The sequence below is a fragment of the Pristiophorus japonicus genome, unplaced genomic scaffold (assembly GCF_044704955.1).
Source record: "Pristiophorus japonicus isolate sPriJap1 unplaced genomic scaffold, sPriJap1.hap1 HAP1_SCAFFOLD_258, whole genome shotgun sequence".
Classification (NCBI taxonomy): domain Eukaryota; kingdom Metazoa; phylum Chordata; class Chondrichthyes; family Pristiophoridae; genus Pristiophorus; species Pristiophorus japonicus.
Window position 1 is genome coordinate 294,924 of NW_027252318.1, and position 18,686 is coordinate 313,609.

Sequence of the window (18,686 nt, forward strand, 5' to 3'; positions counted from 1 at the left end):
TTGTCTTGTATAACCCATGTAAACGCTTAGTGCTAGCTTGCAATGCATCTTCTTACAGGATCGGGTGTGTGTTACAACAAGCTAACAAATCGGGAACATTGCAACCGGTCGCCTATGCATCCAAGAGTTTGTCCAAGGCCGAAAGGGTCTATAGCATGATTGAAAAAGAAGCTCTGGCATGCATTTACGGGGTGAAAAAAATGCACCAGTATCTGTTTGGTCTCATGTTTGAGCTGGAAACTGACCATAAGCCGCTCATATCGCTATTCTCAGAGAGCAAAGGGATTAATACCAATGCCTCTGCCCGCATCCAAACATGGGCACTCATGCAGGCTGCATACAACTATGTAATCCACCACAGACCAAGCAGAGAAATGCGCTGATGCTCTCAGTCAGCTACTATTGCCCACCACCGGGGTGGAAATGGCAAAGCCTGCAACTTGCTCTTGGTGATGGATGCATTTGAAAATGAAAAGTCACCCGTTAGATCGAGAGCCAGCGGCAGTTGGTGAGAGGGGAGCGACCTATCAAAAGCCCAGCGGGAGATCGAGAGCCAGCGGCAGTTGGTGAGAGGGGCGCGACCTATCAAAAGCATACCGGTGCAGCTACAGCGGGAGAGAAAGCAAAATAGAAGTGAAAGGGAATCAAAAAGTGACATCACAGCCAATGGGGTAAGTGATTGGCTGGTGATTGGTGAGTAGCTTTTCTTTTTATTTTTTATATCAGTAAGTGAACTTTAGCATTGTTACTACCAATTTAAGTGTATCTAAGGGTTAAGACATGGCAGGAGAGCTCGGTCACGTGATATGCTCCTCCTCTACCATGTGGGAACTCGGGGACACTTCCGGTGTCCCTGGGCACTACATGTGTGGGAAGTGTATCCGCCTCGAGCTCTTGATGGTCCGCGTTGCGGAATTGGAGCTGAGGGTGGATTCACTCTGGAGCATCCACGATGCTGAGAATGACGTGAGTATCACGTGTAGTGAGTTGGTCTTACCGCAGGAGAAGGGTCCACAGCCAGATAGGGCATGGAAGACCAGCAGGAAGAGTAGTGCAAGAAAGATAGTGCAGAGGTCCCCTGTGGTCATCCCCCTGCAAAACAGATACACTGCTTTGAGTACTGTTGGGGGGGATGACTCATCAGGGGAGGGCAGCAGCAGCCAAGTTCATGGCACTGTGGCTGGCTCTGCTGCACAGAAGGGCAGGAAAAAGATTGGGAGCGCGATAGTGATAGGGGATTCGATGGTGAGGGGAATAGATAGGCGTTTCTGCGGCCGCAACCGAGACTCCAGGATGGTGGGTTGCCTCCCTGGTGCAAGGGTCAAGGATGCCTCGGAGCGGGTGCAGGACATTCTGAAATGGGAGGGAGAACAGCCAGTTGTCGTGGTGCACATTGGTACCAACGACATAGGTAAAAAAAGGGATGAGGTCCTACAAAAAGAATTTAAGGAGCTAGGAGCTAAATTAAAAAGTAGGACCTCAAAAGTAGTAATCTCGGGATTGCTACCAGTGCCACATGCTATTCAGAGTAGGAATCGCAGGATAATGCAGATGAATACGTGGCTTGAGCAGTGGTGCAGCAGGGAGGGATTCAAATTCCTGGGGCATTGGAACCGGTTCTGGGGGAGGTGGGACCAGTAAAAACCAGACGGTCTGCACCTGGCCAGGACCAGAACCAATGTCCTAGGGGGAGTGTTTGCTAGTGCTGTTGGGGAGGAGTTAAACTAATATTGCAGGGGGATGGGAACCTATGCAGGGAGACAGAGGGAGACAAAAATGAGGCAAAAGCAAAAGACAGAAAGGAGATGAGGAAAAGTGGAGGGCAGAGAAACCTAAGGCAAAGAACAAAAAGGGCCACTGTACAGCAAAATTCTAAAAGGACAAAGGGTGTTAAAAAAGCAAGCCTGAAGGCTTTGTGTCTTAATGCAAGGAGTATCCGCAATAAGGTGGATGAATTAACTGTGCAAATAGATGTTAACAAATATGATGTGATTGGGATTACGGAGACGTGGCTCCAGGATGATCAGGGCTGGGAACTCAACATCCAGGGGTATTCAACATTCAGGAAGGATAGAATAAAAGGAAAAGGAGGTGGGGTAGCATTGCTGGTTAAAGAGGAGATTAATGCAATAGTTAGGAAAGACATTAGCTTGGATGATGTGGAATCTATATGGGTAGAGCTGCAGAACACTAAAGGGCAAAAAACGTTAGTGGGAGTTGTGTACAGACCTCCAAACAGTAGTAGTGATGTTGGGGAGGGCATCAAACAGGAAATTAGGAGCGCATGCAATAAAGGTGCAGCAGTTATAATGGGTGACTTTAATATGCACATAGATTAGGCTAGCCAAACTGGAAGCAATACGGTGGAGGAGGATTTCCTGGAGTGCATAAGGGATGGTTTTCTAGACCAATATGTCGAGGAACCAACGAGGGGGGAGGCCATCTTAGACTGGGTGTTGTGTAATGAGAGAGGATTAATTAACAATCTCATTGTGCGAGGCCCCTTGGGGAAGAGTGACCATAATATGGTGGAATTCTGCATTTGGAGGGAGAATGAAACAGTTAATTCAGAGACCATGGTCCAGAACTTAAAGAAGGGTAACTTTGAGGGTATGAGGCATGAATTGGCTAAGATAGATTGGCGAATGATACTTAAGGGGTTGACTGTGGATGGGCAATGGCAGACATTTAGAGACTGCATGGATGAATTACAACAATTGTACATTCCTGTCTGGCGTAAAAATAAAAAAGGGAAGGTGGCTCAACCGTGGCTATCTCGGGAAATCAGGGATAGTATTAAAACCAAGGAAGTGGCATACAAATTGGCCAGAAATAGCAGCGAACCTGGGGACTGGGAGAAATTTAGAACACAGCAGAGGAGGACAAAGGGTTTGATTAGGGCAGGGAAAATGGAGTACGAGAAGAAGCTTGCAGGGAACATTAAGGCGGATTGCAAAAGTTTCTATAGGTATGTAAAGAGAAAAAGGTTAGTAAAGAGAAATGTAGGTCCCCTGCAGTCAGAATCAGGGGAAGTCATAACGGGGAACAAAGAAATGGCAGACCAATTGAACAAGTACTTTGGTTCAGTATTCACTAAGGAGGACACAAACAACCTTCCGGATATAAAAGGGGTCAGAGGGTCTAGTAAGGAGGAGGAACTGAGGGAAATCTTTATTAGTCGGGAAATTGTGTTGGGGAAATTGATGGGATTGAACCCGATAAATCCCCAGGGCCTGATGGACTGCATCCCAGAGTACTTAAGGAGGTGGCCTTGGAAATAGCGGATGCATTGACAGTCATTTTCCAACATTCCATTGACCCTGGACCAGTTCCTATGGAGTGGAGGGTAGCCAATGTAACCCCACTTTTTAAAAAAGGAGGGAGAGAGAAAGCAGGGAATTATAGACCGGTCAGCCTGACCTCAGTAGTGGGTAAAATGATGGAATCAATTATTAAGGATGTCATAGCAGCGCATTTGGAAAATGGTGACATGATAGGTCCAAGTCAGCATGGATTTGTGAAAGGGAGATTATGCTTGACAAATCTTCTGGAATTTTTTGAGGATGTTTCCAGTAAAGTGGACAAAGGAGAACCAGTTGATGTGGTATATTTGGACTTTCAGAAGGCTTTCGACAAGGTCCCACATAGGAGATTAATGTGCAAAGTTAAAGCACATGGGATTGGGGGTAGTGTGCTGACGTGGATTGAGAACTGGTTGTCAGACGGAAGCAAAGAGTAGGAGTAAATGGGTACTTTTCAGAATGGCAGGCAGTGACTAGTGGGGTACCGCAAGGTTCTTGTGCTGGGGCCCCAGCTGTTTACATTGTACATTAATGATTTAGACGAGGGGATTAAATGTAGTATCTCCAAATTTGCGGATGACACTAAGTTGGGTGGCAGTGTGAGCTGCGAGGAGGATGCTATGAGGCTGCAGAGTGACTTGGATAGGTTAGGTAAGTGGGCAAATGCGTGGCAGATGAAGTATAATGTGGATAAATGTGAGGTTATCCACTTTGGTGGTAAAAACAGAGAGACAGACTATTTTCTGAATGGTGACAGATTAGGAAGGAGGAAGGTGCAGTGAGACCTGGGTGTCATGGTACATCAGTCATTGAAGGTTGACATGCAGGTACAGCAGGCGGTTAAGAAAGCAAATGGCATGTTGGCCTTCATAGCGAGGGGATTTTAGTACAGGGGCAGGGAGGTGTTGCTACAGTTGTATAGGGTCTTGGTGAGGCCACACCTGGAGTATTGTGTACAGTTTTGGTCTCCTAACTTGAGGAAGGACGTTCTTGCTATTGAGGGAGTGCAGCGAAGATTCACCAGACTGATTCCCGGGATGGTGGGACTGACCTATCAAGAAAGACTGGATCAACTGGGCTTGTATTCACTGGAGTTCAGAAGAGTGAGAGGGGACCTCATAGAAACGTTTAAAATTCTGACGGGTTTGGACAGGTTGGATGCAGGAAGAATGTTCCCAATGTTGTGGAAGTCCAGAATCAGGGGTCACAGTCTAAGGATAAGGGGTAAGCCATTTAGGACCGAGATGAGGAGAAACTTCTTCACCCAGAGAGTGGTGAACCTGTGGAATTCTCTACCACAGAAAGTAGTTGAGGCCAATTCACGAAACATATTCAAAAGGGAGTTAGATGAAGTCCTTACTACTCGGGGAATCAAGGGGTATGGCGAGAAAGCAGGAAGGGGGTACTGAAGTTTCATGTTCAGCCATGAACTCGTTGAATGGCGGTGCGGGCTGGAAGGGCTGAATGGCCTGCTCCTGCACCTATTTTCTATGTTTCTATGTTACCGCCTGCTAGATCAGGACCTGGACCAGCCAGGATCCTTTACTGTCCCTTTAAAAAACAGTGTCCTCCATGGGAGCTGGTAGAGCATCCCAGCGGAGATGCATCAAGAGATCAAGCCGTTCCAGCGGTGCAACGACGAAATGTCCATACAGGCGGACTCTCTTTTGTGGGGTAATCGCATGGTTTTGCCTAAGAAAGGCAGGGAAATGTTCATACACGATCTACACAGTACCCACCCAGGCATAGTAATGATGAAAGCTATAGCCAGATCCCATGTGTGGTGGCCCGGCATCGACGCAGACTTAGAGTCATGCGTGCGCCAATGCAACACTTGCTCTCAACTGAGCAATACACCCAGAGAGGCACTGCTAAGTTTGTGGTCATGGCCCTCCAAACCATGGTCGAGGATCCACAATGACTTTGCAGGCCCGTTCCTAGGCAAAATATTTTTGGTTGTTGTGGATGCTTAAAAATGGATTGAATGTGTAATATTGTCTGTAAGCACATCCACTGCCACCATCGAAAGCCTTCAAGCCATGTTTGCCACACACGGTCTGCCCAATGTCCTTGTCAGCGACAATGGGTCGTACATCACCAGTGCTGAATTCATGGAATTCATGACCCGCAATGGGATCAAGCACATCACATCTGCCCCGTTCAAGCCCACATCCAACGGTCAGGCAGAACGGGCAGTCCAGACCATCAAGCAAAGCTTGAAATGCTTATCGGAAGGCTCCCTGCAGACCCGCCTGTCCCAAGTCCTGCTCAGCTACAGCACCAGACCCCACTCACTCATGGGGGTTCCCCCAGCCAAGCTGCTCATGAAAAGGGCGCTCAAAACAAGGCTCTCTCTTGTCCACCCTGATCTCCATGATCACATCGAGGACAGGTGGCATCAATGAAGCATGTACCATGATCATGCAGACTTATCACGTGATATTGACGTCAATGACCCTGTATTAGTACGCAATTATGGACATGATCCCAAATGGTTTGCTGGCACTGTCATAGCCAAAGCAGGGAGTCAGGTGTTTCAGGTCAAACTTGCCAATGGACCAATGTGCAAAAATCATTTGGACCAAACCAAACTGCGATTCACAAACAGCCACGAGCAACCTGATGAGGAAACCACCAACTTCGACCCTCCAACATATACACAAGCGACAACCGACATCACGGTTGACCACGAAACTGAACTCACCATCCCCAGCAGCCCGGCAAGGGCAGCTGTCCAGCAGCCCAGCGAAGAACCAACCAACTCACCCACAACTGCATTTGTACCGAGACTATCGACAAGTGAGTGAAAAGCCCCAAATCGTCTCACCCTGTAAATAAGAGTACTATTGACTTTGGGAGGGAGTGATGTCATGTATGCAACCCCAGGCAACCTGTATAATACTGCCACCAGAGGGCTTACCTGTTGGATCCCAGCATCCCTTGGGAGCACTGTATATATGCTGGCCTCCCACACTGTACCAACACTTGGAGTCTGAATAAAGGAGCTAAGGTCACACTTACTCATTGTCTACAGTACTCAGTTGCATTACTTTATTATGAGCATAACACCACCGATCTCTGAGCTCTCTTCCTGTTGATTCCCAGGGCAATCAATCACCACTCGCCAACATTATGCTGCCAGATTAAGTTGAGGGGCTCAGAGGAGGTAATAAATTGAGGCCGTGAATCTGAGTTAAGAAATAAAATTAGAGAAGCATGAATAAATGAACGAGTAGAGGCAACATAAACTAAAGGGTACAATCCTAAAGGGGGTGCATGAACAGTGAGCGGGTTTACGCACACAAATCGCTGAAGGTGGCAGGACAGGTTGAGAAAGCAGTTAAAAAATTTACAGGATCCTGTGCATCACAGAGGCGTGGCGTACAAAAGCAAGGAGGTTATGATGAACCTTTGTAAAACATTAGTTCAGCCTCAACTGGAGCATTGTGTCCAATTCTGGGCACCGCACATTAGGATGTGAAGGTCTTAGAGAGGGTGCAGAAAAGATTGACAAAAATGATTCATGAGATGAGGGACTTCAGTTACGTGGATAGACTGGAGAAGCTGGGGTTGTTCTTCTTTGAGCAGAGACGGTTGAGAGCAGAGTTGATAGAGGTGTTCCAAATCATGAGTGGTCCAGACAGATTAGATAGAGAGATACTGTTCCCACTGGCAGAAGGGTTGAGAACCAGAGGAGACAGATTTATGGTGATTGGCAGAAGATCATCATCATCATAGGCAGTCCCTCGAATCGAGGATGACTTGCTTCCATGTTAAAAAGTTCACACATGTTTCAATGAAGGACCTAAAATTCCAGGTCCAAACTAAATCTTGAAGGCTGGAAGATGCCTGTGCATGGAATTTTTAACGTGTGGTGACCATTGCATGCTAGCCACCACACGGCCTTGACAGAGCTAGGTCTTGGTCCAGTGACAAGGATTAATCAAGACGACTGGAGACCAGCTCTGCTGCACGGACCTAGTGCGCACACAAATCGCAGTGTGGGCTGGTCCATGCTGCACCTGGGTCCTCACCTCTTCTAGGCCCTGAACTTGTGCCTCTCCTGGGCCCCGATCACGTCCCTATACAATCTCTCGCCGCTCCTTCACCCCGACCTTGCCGCTCCTGCTGTACCTGCCCACGCTCCAATCACTGACCTGGACCTTGGCGACGGCTCTTTTCACTGCCATTGCTCACCTGCTGCAGGACATTCTGCTCCCTGGAGTGGTACGCCGCCACGCTGCTCCTTCCGCTCCCCGGCCTGCTTCAATGGTGGTCGCAGGCCAGGGGCCGCTCAGACTGCTGGTCTAGGCCACCACGCTGCTGCGTCCGCTCGCTGGCCTGCTCCAATTGTGGTCGCAGGCCGGGGGCCGCTCAGTCTGCTGGTCTAGGCCACCACGCTGCTGTGTCCGCTCGCTGGCCTGCTCCAATTGTGGTCGCAGGCCGGGGTCCGCTCAGACTGCTGGTCTAGGCCACCACGCTGCTGCGTCCGCTCGCTGGCCTGCTCCAATTGTGGTCGCAGGCCGGGGGCCGCTCAGTCTGCTAGTCTAGGCCACCACGCTGCTGTGTCCACTCGCTGGCCTGCTCCGATGGTGCTCGCAGGCCGGGGGCCGCTCAGTCTGCTGGGCTAGGCTGCCATGCTTCTCTTTCTGCTCCCCGGCCTGCTCCAATGGTGGTCACAGGCTAGGGTCCGCACAGACTGCTGGGCCAGGCCGCCATGCTGCTCCTTCTGCTCCCCGGCCTGCTCCGATGGTGCACTCTTTGGTAGACTGCGGGTAAGGCACACAAAGAAACTAGACACAGTTGAACAGTTCTCCCCAGTGTGAGTTCGCTCGTGTACCAGTAGGTGGGATGAACGAGACACACACACACCCGAGTGAGAGTGTTCCAGTGCACTGCCTGTGAAAATAGCTTTAACCAGTTACACAGCCTGAAAAAACATCACACCATTCACAGAGAAACCGTACACATGTTCTGTGTGTGGATCAGGCTTCAACTGATCGTCCAACCTGGAGAGACACAAGGACACCAGCACCACGGAGAAACTGTGGAAATGTGGGGATTGTGGGAAGGGATTCAATTGCCCCCTGCACTGGAAACTCATCGACGCCGTGTAAATGGAGAGAGGCCGTTCAACTGCCCTGAGTATGTGAAGGGATTCACTCGTTCATCCAACCTGCTGGTACATGAGCGAATTGGCAGAAGAACCAAAGGTGATGTAAGAAAAATCTTATTTATGCAGCAAGTGGTTACGATTTGGAATGCACGGCCTGAAAAAGGTGGTGGAGGCAGACTCAATCACTGCTTTCAAAAGGGAGTTGTATAATTAAACCTGCCCTGCACCTTCACTGCTCCAAGGAGAACCACCCCAGATGTTGCAGCCATCATCTTATTGAATGGCGGCAGGCTCGAGGGACCAAAAGCCAACTCATCTCCTATATCGGATGTTCTCATGTATTCATGTCACTGGTCCCCATCCTGCACCTGATGGCCTCCCTGCAGTAAGATGGCCACCACGCATGCTCCCTGCCCTGCAGCAGGACAATGGCAAGCATTGTGACGTCGAGGAAGCCCCGCCCCTGTCGCTCCTTGCGGTGGGCAGTCCCGCGCTACCCAAAGATGGCGGCCGAACTCCCCGCAACCCCCGACAGTAACCAAGGCCCCTCCCCACCCGAAGGTGCCCCGCAGCCGCCACCCGCCGACTCGGCGGCCAAATCTCGCTGCCCGCGCGTGTCCGTGAGTCCACAGGGAGACCGGGCGCGCTGCTCGGGCCGCTCCTCCATCCTCCACGGCGGCGGCGAAACGTCCGTCCATCCGCGGCCAATAGGCTGGCCCGCGCCTGCGCACAACTCCGCCCCGCCTCACCCGGGCCCCCGAGCTCAAAGGCCGCGAGCGGAGCGCGCCAACAAACTGCCAACCGCCCGCGCGCGCAGCACTCAGCCCGCAGCCAATGGCGAGGCGGCGCGGGGCACCAGCCCACACAGCGCGCGCTGCTCCGCGCCAATCAGTGGGGGGGCGCGGCACCAATCAATCAATCGGCGAACAATCCAGGGCGCGCGGTGCTGAAGGGAAAGTGTCTCTGGCGACACAAACAGAAGATGCCGGAAGTGTCTGCGGCTCAGGCAGCATCTGTGGGCAGCGTCAGAGGGGCCGGGGCCGGGGCCGGGGCCGCAGCCCTCCATCACAACTGGAGAGTGCTGGGAAAGAACAGATCCTGAAAAAGCACTGGGAGGGAGAGAAAGGACAACAGGGAAGATCTGTGATAGGGGGGAAGTCAGGAGAGATTAGAGAGACAAAAGGGAGGATGGGCCGAATTCAAATGGTACTGGCAGGAGTTAGAACAACATTAGTCAGGATAGGGTGTGAATGGTGGGATAATGATCAGTGGGCACTAGAGACAAGGAAAAAAAACAGGCTCGGTGGGTGGAGACCATGAGAAATAGGAGCGGGAGTGGGCCACCCGGACCCCGAGCCTGCTCCCCATTCAATAAGATCATGGCTGGTCTGATCATAGACTCAGCTCCACTTTCCTGCCCGCTCCCCAGAACCCTTTACTCACTTATCGCTCAAAAATCTGCCTATCACGGCCTTAAATATATTCAATGTCCCAGCCTCCACAGCTCTTTGGGGCAGAAAATTCACAGATTTACAACCCTCTGAGAAAATAAATTCCTCCTCATCTCAGTTTTAAATTGGCGGCCCCTTTTTCTGAGACTATGTCCACTAGATACAGAGAAAAAATTGCTCTGCACTATCCCATCAAAAACTGCCAGGGCACGTACAGCATGGGTTCGACAGGAAGGTTTAAGCTGGGCATTCCAGAACTTGGGGCCTGGGCAACAGTAGGTACAGCAAACAAAACCACCAATGGTTGAACAATTAGAATTAGGGATGCTCAGGAAGACAGATATCTCATGGGCGGGATGTGGGGCTGGAGGAGTTTACAGAGCTAGGGAGGGGCGAGGCCATGGAGGGAGTTGAAAATAAATATTCGAATTTTGAAATCAAGGCGTTGCTTAACCAGAAGCCAATGTTGGTCAGTGAGCACAGGGGTAATGGGTGAGCTGGACTTGTTAGGACATGGGCAGCCGAGTTTTGGATCAACTCTAGTTTATGTAGGGTAGAATGTGGGAGAAGTGCATTGGAATAGTCAAGACCAGAAGTAACAAAGGCATGGATCAGGGCTTCAGCAATGGATGAGTTGAGGCAGGGGTGAAGACGGGCGATGTTACAGAAGTGGAAATAGGCAATCTTAGTTATGTTGTGGATATGTGGTCAAAAACTTATTTCAGGGTTAAGTATGACACCAAGGCTGTGAACAGTCTGGTTCAGCCTCAGAAAGAAGTTGGGGCGAGGGATGGAGTCAGTGGCTTGGGAAAGGAGTTTGTGGAAAAGACAATTACAAATATTAGAATATTTCACAGGCTATCACGTGTAAAATGTGTGGATGAGTTTTTAAAATTCAATCGGTTCCAAAACTGGGTTAATTGACACAGAAAGTAACGGATTTCAAATCTTATTCAAGACAGTTCAATAACGGGGTGATTCAAAGGATTTCAGCTGTGTTTAAAGTGAGACACTGCAGTTAAGTCTATTACAACCACAACTCATGTACTCAAACGGAACAAGTTTGGGGTTTGTTATGATAGAAGGTGAACTAGGTGAGAAGTGCTAAAAGTTAGATTCAGAAAAAGCACTAAAATGGAACACTAAATTGGTCTCCTCTGATCATGGAGGAATCAAATATTCGACACGCTGTGTTTGAAACAAAGATAATTTATTCAACTTTTATACAGGGTATTAATTTCCAGCTCAGGTGTAGGGGTTATTAAGATTATCAGAAACAAACAAAAGCTGCCAGAATGAATATGGTTCAGTGCCCAATGCAATCACAGTAAATCCTGTTCTATTTACAAATGCAGCCTTTCTCCTCAGCCCATTTAAAACTGAGCTGAGGAGGAATTTCTTCTCTCAGAGAGTTGTAAATCTGTGGAATTCTCTGCCCCAGAGAGCCATGAAGGCTGGGTCATTAAATATATTTAAGGCGGAGATAGACAGATTTTTGAGCGATAAGGCAGTAAACGGTTCTGGGGAACAGGCAGGAAAGTGGAGATGAGTCTATGATCAGATCAGCCATGACCTTATTGAATGGGGAGCAGGCTCGGGGGGACCGGGTGGCCCACTCCTGCTCCAATGTCTCATGGTCTTATGTACCCAGCATGCCCCGCGGGGAAGAATGTGCCGCACCCAGACTACAGGAGCTCAATGCGCAGGCGCGAATCCTGCCTGGCTTTGGAGGAAGAGATACGTTTTGGACAGGCTCCTCAGAAGTGTATTTTTCAGCGGGACGGAGCGGAGTAATTGACCAGCGGGGAGCAGGGGAGGCTTCATAAACAACCCGTGCCCGCTGCAAGCCCGGAATATCGGTGGTTGCAGCTTCTGGGATTTCTACCGGTCATAGGCCCAGGCTAAAGGTGGCCATCTTCGTGTAGGAAGGCAGATTCAGTGCTCCGCTATGTTGATTCCGTGAGTAGCACAGCGCATGCGCGACCATCTTTGTGCAGGGACGAAGTGAATAAAGAGAACTGAGAGTCAACACCTTCAGGGGAGGGGAAACCAGTGAGTGTGGAACTGAACCCAGACAGAATCAGCGTCTTCAGGCGAGGAGAGGGGAACCAGCGAGTGTGGAACTGATCCCAGCTACAGTCAGAATATTGATGGGGAGGAGAGGGAGGGGAACCAGTGAGTGTCGAACTGAACGCAGCTAGAATCGGTGGTAAAAACTGGGAGTGGAGGGGAAACAGGTTAGACCATAAAAAATAGGAGCAGGAGTAGGCCATTTGGCCCCTCGAGCCTGCTCCCCATTCAATAAGGTCATGGCTGATCCGATCATGGACTCGGCTCCACTTCCCTGTCCGCTCCCCATAACCCTTTACTCCCTTATCGCTCAAAAATGTGTCTATCTTCACCTTAAATATATTCAATGACCCAGCTTCCACAGCTCTTTGGAGCAGAGAATTCCATGGATTTCCAACCCTCAGAAGAAATTTCTCCTCATCTCAGTTTTAAATGGGTGGCCCCTTATTCTGAGACTATGTCCCCTAGTTTTAGGTTCCCTGATGAATGGAAATATCCTCTCTACATCCACCTTGTCGAGCCCCCTCATAATCTTATAATTTCAATACGATCACCCCTCATTCTTCTGAACGCTAGTGTGTATAGGCCCAACCAACTCAACCTATCCTCATAAGTCAACCCCCTCATCTCCAGAATCAACCCAGTGACCTTCTTTGAACCGCCTCCAATGCAAGTATATCCTTTCTTAAATGCGGAGACCAAAACTGTATGCAGTACTCCAGGTGTGGCCTCACCAATACCCTGTACAGTTGTAGCAGGACTTATCTGCTTTTATACTGTGAGGTTATCCACTTTGGTGGTAAAAACAGAGAGACAGACTATTATCTGAATGGTGACAGATTAGGAAAAGAGGAGGTGCAACGAGACCTGGGTGTCATGGTACATCAGTCATTGAAGGATGACATGCAGGTACAGCAAGCAGTTAAGAAAGCAAATGGCATGTTGGCCTTCATAGCGAGGGGATTTGAGTACAGGGGCAGGGAGGTGTTGCTACAGTTGTACAGGGCCTTGGTGAGGCCACACCTGGAGTATTGCGTACAGTTTTGGTCTCCTAACTTGAGGAAGGACATTCTTGCTATTGAGGGAGTGCAGCAAAAGTTCACCAGACTGATTCCCGGGATGGCGGGGCTGACATATCAGGAAAGACTGGATCAACTGGGCTTGTATTCACTGGAGTTCAGAAGAATGAGAGGGGATCTCATAGAAACGTTTAAAATTCTGATGGGTTTAGACAGGTTAGATGCAGGAAGAATGTTCCCAATGTTGGGGAAGTCCAGTACCAGGGGTCAAAGTCTAAGGGTAAGGGTTAGCCATTTAGGACCGAGATGAGGAGAAACTTCTTCACCCAGAGAGTGGTGAACCTGTGGAATTCTCTTCCACAGAAAGTTGTTGAGACCAATTCACTAAATATATTCAAAAAGGAGTTAGATGTAGTCCTTACTACTAGGGGGATCAAGGGGTATGGTGAGAAAGCAGGAATGGGGTACTGAAGTTGCATGTTCAGCCATGAACTCATTGAATGGCGGTGCAGGCTGGAAGGGCCGAATGGCCTACTCCTGCACCTATTTTCTATGTTTCTATGTTTCTACTCTATCCCGTTTGCAATAAAGGCCAACATTCCATTTGCCTTCCTGATTACTTGCTGTACCTGCACACTAACTTTTTGTGTTTCATGCAAAAGGACCCCCAGGTCCCTCTGTACTGCAGGCACTTTACAATATTTCTCCATTTAAATTATAATTTGCTTTTCTATTATTTCTGCCAAAGTGAATAACCTCACATTTTCCCACATTATACTCCATCTGCCAGTTTTTGCCCACTCACTTAGCCTGTCTATATCCCTTTGCAGATTTGCTTTGCCACCCATCTTTGTGTAGTCAGCAAACTTGGCTATATTACACTCAGTCCCTTCATCCAAGTCATTAATATAGATTGTAAATAGTTGGGTACCCAGCACCGATCCCTGCGGCATCCCACTAGTCACTGTTTGCCAACCGGAAAATGACCCATTTATCCCAACTCTGTTTTCTGTTAGTTAACCAATCTTCTATCCATGCTAATATATTACCCTCAACCCTGTGAGCTTTTATCTTGTGCAGTAACCTCTCATGTGGCCCCTTATCAAATGCCTTCTAGAAATCCAAATACACCACATTCACTGGTTCCCCCTTATCCACCCTGCTCGTTACATCTTCAAAGAACTCCAGCAAATTTGTCAAACATGATTTCCCTTTCATAAAACCATGCTGACTCTGCTTGATCGAATCATGCTTTTCCAAATGATCTGCTACTGCTTCCTTAATATTGGACTCCAGGATTTTCCCAACCACAGATGTTAGACGAATGGTCTATAGTTTCCTGCTTTTTGTCTGCCTCCTTTTTTAAATAGGGGCATTACATTTGCAGTTTTCCAATCTGCTGGGACCGCCCCAGAATCCAGGGAACGTTGGTAGATTACAAACAATGCATCCACTATCTCTGCAGCCACTTCTCTTAGGATTCTAGGATGTAAGGCATCACGTCCAGGGGACTTGTCCGCCTTTAGTCCGAATACCACCTCCTTTGTGATTGTGGTAAGTTCCTTCCCTCGCTATAACCCCTTGACTATCCACTGTTGGGATATTTTTGGTGTCCTCAACCATAAAGACTGATACAAAATATATGTTCAGATTTTCTGCCATCTGCATGTGTTAATTCCTGGATTCTTTTACTTCAATCTGGTTCAGTAAAATTACTGAGTCGAATACCTCTTGTGCTTTGAACAAAGCAGTCTTTATTACCGGCCAGTAAGACCTATCAGACAGAAGATATACTCTCTGGATAGAGCGTACACACTCCCTACGGATAGGTGAAGTTACATCGTAAAGCGTTAACAGTTATACAGTTTTGAAATCAGATAACAAAATACAAATGGATTGACAGTCTAACTCAGCCACTCATTAGTCAATCTATATGAGATATTCTTCTTGAAAGCTCAAGTATTGCCTCCAAATGTTTCAATCCTAATGGTGTGACTATTTACTGAGACCTTGCAATTCTGCAGATGTATTTCATGTTACAATTATATATTATTGGCAGGATTAGTGACTTGAAACCTTGAGACAGACTGTTAGCTATGCTGATGTTGCACTATTTGCAATCTGACATTCTCCCAGCTATTCTTCCATGGCTTATACATTTTCATATATCCCGTTTACTTTACTGTCCTTAATTCCATATATTCCGTTCAGATATCCACATCCCCCCTTTTATCATTCTATGATAACATTTAGGATCATTCTATGAGTATTGCATTGTTGAGTAGTTCTCTAGTTTGTTGGATCATAACCCGGGAACCCTTGACCACAAGAGGGTCTGCTAACCTTGTCATTGCTTTACAGCAGAGGTTAAGGCAACCAACAATCAAACAGCAGGTAATTATTATGATGAGAACAATTGCCCCATGTATTAGATAGGATCTCCAAGATCCACCCAGAAACCAATCAAACCTGCTAAGTTCTTTTGCTGGTGTGGATAACTTTTTCACCTCCCTCCTTATGTGATCGGCAAGGTGGGTTATGTTTTCTGAACTATCAGGAATGTAAGTGCAACATTCAGATCCTATCAGGGCACACGTTCCCCCTTTCTCAGCTAACAGGTAATCGAGGGCCATTCGGTTTTGTAATGCTACGGTCCTTATCGCTACCATTTCAGCTGTGATGCCCTCCAGAGCCTCAGCAGTGCGGTGAGCTACCTGTTCCAATATCGTTTCTTTGAATCCATCTAACAGTCTCAGTTAGGGTCAGGGGAACGGTGCGCAAAGGAATTCCCCCTTTGGAATGTATAGGGATATGTGAACACACCCAGCATCTAGTGAAGTGCCCTTTTTCCGCATAAACGTAAGACATATACAAAAAGGTGTTTACATGGAGCTCTCGCCTTTGTCTTCCTTCCCGTGCACCAAAACTGTCATATATCAACACTATTATGCAGACAGTAGCATACAGACACAATCTCATCTTATAAATAGTCCAATTATTTAGCTGATAAAAAGAGTTCTGTTTTCACGTTTCCCTTCAGGTCTCCGTCAGTGTATTTGGTCAAACTGATCCTCCTTCAACTGCCTTGTTCAGCTATAGGGAGGAGGAGATCTGGAACAGAAACAGGAATTAGACTAACCAGCAAAATTTGTTTAAATGGTGATGAGCTTGCAGTGGTGCAGGTGAACCCAGACACTTTTCCCCTCAACCTTGGCTGCAGTGGGGGTAGTGAGTGACACCTAAAAAGGCCCCTCCTATTGTGGCTCTAATCCCTTCCGAATCCATACTTCCCTGGTGCCACGAGGGACTATTCGGGTAAAACTGGGAGGTCGAGGTGAGCATCTTGAACCTGGTTGTGAACTAGTCGCAGAGCCTGAGTCAGAGAAAGAACATAGGTGGTCATCAGTCTAGCTGAGATCTCATATCTAGGAACAATTTCCCTCATTAACACCTTAACAACAGTCTGAGTCTTATTGTCCAGGTTAGGGTAGGCTTCAATCCATCTGCTAAACACATCTACTATTACTAACACATATCTGTAACACTGAACTTTTTGCAACTCAATGTAGTCCAACTAAAATGTCTCAAAGGGACCTTCGGGTAGGGGCGTTTTACCCCAATCACAGGGGACTCCCTTCCCTGGATTATGTTGCTGGCCAACCAGGCAACGACTACTGATATTCTGGGTGAGCGCCTGGAGTTTAGGGTGCCACCAAGTAGCCAAAAGTGTATCACTTGTTGCCCTTGCTCCACAATGAGTAGCAAAATGCAGACATTCTATAACCCATGAGGCCAACTCGTCAGACATGCAAGTCTGTTCCGCGGGAGTGGTCCAGAGTTTAGAAACATTGTCATAAGTACATGCATAATATTTCCACAACAGTTTATCTTTTTCAGGAGCGTCCCCCTGTGCTTTTATAACATCTTGGATGGTTGGCATTGGTTTTTCCGAGGCTAACTTATCCTTTGCAGGATTTTTAATCTGACTCATAATTTTGGGCACTACCATCTGTTGGTCACGAGAGGCCTGTTTGGCCTCTTGGTACAATGGCAATGCGTTTGGGGAACATGAGGGCTTGCAACAAATCAGATACTAACTGTTTATGAGATATCTCATTCCCCTGTGAGGTTAGGAATCCCCTATTTTTCCATAATTGTGCGAAATCATGCGCCACCCCAAAGGCATACCTAGAGTCGGTATAAATATTGACTTTGAGATCTTTGGCCAAGATACAGGCTTGGGTGAGGGCGAATTGTTGAGCTTGTTGAGCAGAATAGGCGGTTTCAAAGCAGCAGATTCCAAGACCTGATTCTCCTGGTTTACTATGGCGTATCCTGAGATTCGTGTATCTTCTGGATTAATAGAAGTACTTCCGTGAACAAACATAAACAATCATGACTGGGTTCTTCCTCATCTTGGGGTGGCTCAGTAAGAAAACAGGCCGGATTAATTGCAGTATAGTGCCAAAAAGTCATTTTAGGATTGCCTGTGATTTCAGTGGGTTCTGTCGGATTGCCCTGCACTGAGATCTCAATCGGATCAATGGGAGTATAACCCACTTGGGAGGGGTTCTCTGCCCACACATAGTCAGGTATGCCGGAGCCAGTATGATGCTGTAGAGTCGTTAAGACCTTCTCGGGGTCCCCATGAAATTTGCACATCCCGGCTGGTAGGGTCAGCCTCATCTATGGCCTTGCGTACCATAACTCCCAAATCTTTAGCATGGTGAGGGGCTAATACTTCACAAGCAATATGTGGTGCCATTGTTAGGGGCTGTTTCCACAGATTCTTATCCACTTCCACAAAATCTGCCTCTCTTTCCAGTCCAGTCACTCTAGCCCTTAATAGAATTCCCTTCACTTCCCCATCGTGATCCTGATAAAAGTTCTGCAGGTCCTGATTCTTTCCACTGGGATCGTATGCTAGGGTCACGTGACAGGGTGCCTGCGGCAGGTCCAGAGACCACCACTGAGGGGTTCTAGTGGTATAATACTGCCGCTTAAGGATTTCCTGTTTTACAATAATCCCGTTATCTCCACACTCCAAATGCAACTGGAATTTGCAAAGGAGGTCTCTAGCCATCAAGTTACAGTCCAGATTGGTTGTGATAACAACTCGATGTTCCACCGATTCTTCCTGGTAACCCATTTTAACCGGTTCTGACACTGGGAATGTCGAGATTTGTCCCAGGAATCCTGAAAGTTCCTGTGTTTCAGTAGAAGCAGGGAGTTTAAGCTTTGATTGTACAGAAGACATGAAGGCTCCCGTATCTATCAAAAAGGGTTGCCACTCATTCAGAATGGGTTCGTCGTCCGGGGAGGATCCCTGCACAATCAAGCTGCGTAGTCAATCGGGGGACAATTGACCAAAGGGGTTGTTCTGGGAGAAGTTAGTGTAAGATCCTCCTCTCCCCCCTTGCCCCCCTGTTCTTCCTCCTCTTCCTTTTCCATGCTGACGGTAGGGGCAATTTTTATTCCAATGTCCTTCCTGCCCACAATTAAAACAGTCAATTCCTCTTACCCAGTCCCGGCCTCTTTCCATACCATGCCGGGGACAATAGGGAGGTTTATTAGCAGGGCTCGGGCCGTTTGGTTGTTTAGTATAACCGTATCCTTGCTTATCCATCCAATCCTGTATGCAACACTGCGGTTCTATTGATCCTTCCTCCCGAGATGGCTCTTCCTTTCTAGTCACGTATTCAGTTTTGACCCGGGTTGGGGGCGCACC

At 48.0% G+C, this 18,686-nt stretch overlaps 2 protein-coding genes and 2 pseudogenes across 2 annotated transcripts in view; 2 read left to right on the forward strand and 2 right to left on the reverse strand.

Moving 5' to 3' along the window:
* The window catches only part of LOC139247122 (nuclear factor 7, ovary-like), a 640,289-nt gene that overhangs the window by 185,750 nt on the left and 435,853 nt on the right, over positions 1 to 18,686 (reverse strand). The window lies entirely within an intron of this gene.
* The window catches only part of LOC139247112 (zinc finger protein 432-like), a 521,915-nt pseudogene that overhangs the window by 48,541 nt on the left and 454,688 nt on the right, over positions 1 to 18,686 (reverse strand).
* LOC139247111 (zinc finger protein 850-like) overlaps positions 1 to 18,686 on the forward strand; it is a 34,716-nt pseudogene that overhangs the window by 8,082 nt on the left and 7,948 nt on the right.
* Positions 9,017 to 18,686, forward strand: part of LOC139247117 (zinc finger protein 432-like) — a 420,986-nt gene continuing 411,316 nt past the window's right edge. Inside the window, exon 1 of the mRNA XM_070871536.1 lies at positions 9,017 to 9,038. The gene's annotated coding sequence lies outside the window, so the exon portion shown is untranslated. The remainder of the gene's footprint in view (positions 9,039 to 18,686) is intronic.